This window comes from Zonotrichia leucophrys, chromosome 6, assembly GCF_028769735.1.
Source record: "Zonotrichia leucophrys gambelii isolate GWCS_2022_RI chromosome 6, RI_Zleu_2.0, whole genome shotgun sequence".
In the NCBI taxonomy this organism is placed as follows: Eukaryota; Metazoa; Chordata; class Aves; order Passeriformes; family Passerellidae; genus Zonotrichia; species Zonotrichia leucophrys.
The window spans coordinates 18,105,743-18,109,198 of NC_088176.1; positions in this window are offsets into that span (position 1 = coordinate 18,105,743).

The following is a 3,456-nucleotide window of genomic DNA, read 5'->3' on the forward strand; positions in this document are numbered from 1 at the left end:
ATTGCTCTCATTCAGATCTTCCCAGCATATCACCTGGTGTTTTACAGGCATACCCCCTAATGCCACATAACTGAGTTTTCAGTATAAATTTGCAAATGAAGAAAATATTTACAATAGTTTAAAAGTCAAAAAGAAAAAATTTATAAATAAAATTAATTACATTTTGAAATTAAAAATACAACTTTGCATTACTGTCTATTTGAGTATCTCTATGAAAACAGCAAGATACTAAACACAAAATTAATCAATGTGCCTTGTGATCTAAGCTAGCTGAAATCACCCACAAACTTCATGCAAATTACATTGAAATGCATCTTTTTGCACAGCAAAGTGTAGGTAGAGAACAGAAGGACATGTGTAGTATATATAAAAGACTACACACATATGCTAAAGATAGAAAAAATAGTTTAGAAAAATCTATAAAACTTATTACACAGGGTACAATATTTCATATAGAATATTTTCAGAAGAATGGTAAAAAGTTGAAACAACACACTGGATAAAAAGATACTTTGTCCCAGGGGCAAGTACTGTAGTGATCAATTACATCTTGAACTGCAGAAACAAAATTAACTAACTTGATGGAAAGCACCACATTGCAATAAAACATATTATATACAGATGAACAGGAATTGAGAATGCTATTTATTTGAAACAGCAGGTATAATATACTGTACCTCTATACCTCCTGATGGAATATTTCTAAATGGGCTACCCATATTTTGCAACATGACTGCACGTTGATTTATGGAGCCAAAATAAATGATATGCTTCGCCAATAAAAATTCCTTGCAAAGGCAGCTTTTTCCATTTCATTTTAAAGTGAATATGAAAAGAAAGACATACAGAGAACTTTTTTTTTAACAAACAGTGCTAAGCAAAATACATGTTACAGGTATGAAAGTATGTTTGTGTATGTGTACAAAAGTATTTTCTGTACTGAATCAGTTTTTGATACAGAAAAGCACTTGTACATATGCAGACAGCACAAAAAGCACTTTCCATCTGAAGGGTGGAAATAGTCAATGAAAACAATTCACTGTTTTGCTTTACAAGTGAATGAAATACCCTGAGTAGTTCTGTGTTACTGTGTGCTAACACAGCAGTTCAGGGTTGGTGTGTTAAGGGATGCACAAGCCGTAAGATCCATGGATGTGCAAGCTGCCTGCCATGGAACAGCGGACTGCAGGCAGCTGGTGGCTGTAACACACACCCATCATTACCCATCACAGGTCATGGGAAGGTGGCAATGCCTGACACACTGATGGTGCTGACATTGTCAGCATGACAGTTCCATCATGCTCAGCTTCAATTTCACTTTCAGTGCTGCCATGCAGCCACTCAACGGTGAGGTGGAATGGCCACTAGCACTACACTAATTAAGTTTAGGCAGCTGTAATTTCCCATCCTTAGGGATATTCACAGCATCCAGTTTCAGTCATTGAACTTAGTTATCTGTGAATCCATTTCACATAATGCTGGACATGTAAAAGCCAGATGCCTCATCTTTCCACTTTAATCTGTGGGGGTCACCGACAGTCACATCCAGATTCCACAGAAATCAGTCTTACTAAAATAATTCCTTGATATGCACAGTGTTACAATAAGAATAAGAGGAATGAATGCGTACTCACATTAATCCTTTGTTGTTAAGCATATGAAGTAAACTGCACCAATTTAATTGGGATAAGAGTAAATTATATGGCATGGGAAATTCTACACCAGTTATAGGAAAGGAAAAGATAAAAACTTTTCATGCTGAAAATAAGCAGAAGCATTCGATTGATTCAGCTCAGCACAAAACTTTACCCAGATCTAACTGAAGCCTCCATGCAGATTCTGATGGAAAAGCTGAAAACAATACATGGTGAAAAAGTTGGAGACAACATATGGTATAAAAGTTGAAAAGAAATTTGGAGAACTAGATCTCAACAGAACTTCAGATCTCTTCATGCAAACAATTCAGGTATTTTAATGGCACTTTGAAATCTTCTGAAGGAGAGGTGGAGGCTCAACAAAAATGGCACTGTGAGCAGACAACCTTCCAAACTATTCACTCTCAGCTAAGGTGACCAGTTTCAACAGGTCTGTAAAATCAGTAACGTAACACTTCTTCTGCTTTACTTCTGACATCATAGAAAAAACATTTTCTCCACCCTTACAGACAAGTGAAATTATTATATTCATTCTAAGCAGCTTCTCTCTCTGCATTGCACCAATATCACATTGTATCATCCTTTTCAGCATTCAATCCCATGGCATTCTCTACCTCACTTCTTCCTACCTCCCCTTATCCCAGCTTCTATTCCTCTTTGCTCTGAAATAAAAGCATAGGCTTCTTGTTCTTCCTTCCCACCAGGGTGGGACACCTTCCTCTGAGAAACCTGCTGCACAACTGTTCTTTCTCCTTTCTTCCTAGGGTGGAAGCTTTTAAAATCTTCCAGCTGGCATCATTGTCACTTGAGATTACGTGCCTTCTCATGAAAGGTCAACTACCATTCTAGAACCTTAAAAAGGCCACATGCCCCGTCACTAGAAGGATTTTCTATGTTCATTGTACTGTTGAACCACTTTTCACTGCAATAAAGCAGGGATTATTTAACAGTCATCTCAATATATTTTCAGTGATGTTTATTTTAAGTCTTTTCTGCTGTAAGAGCTCCTGCAACTTTGGGTAATGAAGCAGAACCACTGAACTTATCATCTCCCTTCCGAATAGTTCCCTGGAATCCTTGTTTCTTCTCTGGGACTAAGGAGAAAAGAATGAGTGGAGTTTCTTTGGCAATGATAAAAAACCCCATGATGAACTTGTGTTCTCTGAATCATGAGTGTGAGTGATATTAAATGCAGACTGTTAGCAGGAAGATGAACATGGTAACAAAACATCTTTGGGGACAAGGGACCACAGACAAGCATTGGAATGCCTTGTGGTAAATACATCCCTTCTGAATGCATCATCATCAGAGGACTTATTCCAGGTCTGGCTCATGTTGCCATAACCCTGAAATGGCTTTCAAGAACTTATAAAACATATGAGTGAAGACAACAAATTAAGTGAAGGCAATAATTAATAATAAAATACTTTCCTTTTCCAAAGCTCTTTGATCCTAAAGCTCACAAGGAACCCAATTATATCATATTAAGGCATGAAACAATTTTGATTAGTGCCTAGTAAGCTTTCTGAAATTCATAAAATAGATACCACCTCCTTCTGAAAATGGCATTAGGTACAGAAACATCTGCATCTTAAGTTATCTAAATACCATTTAAAAAACAATACAAGTACATAGATGCTCCACTAAATTTAAGTTGCCTTACAGATTTCAGTTTAATAGAAATAAAATGCATTTAAAATTCCCACATGAGATTTTAACTGAATTGCCATACTTATGAGCCTTTTCATGCAGAAAGAGATTCAAACAAACATCCTTACAGAACACTCTATCTTACAAACAT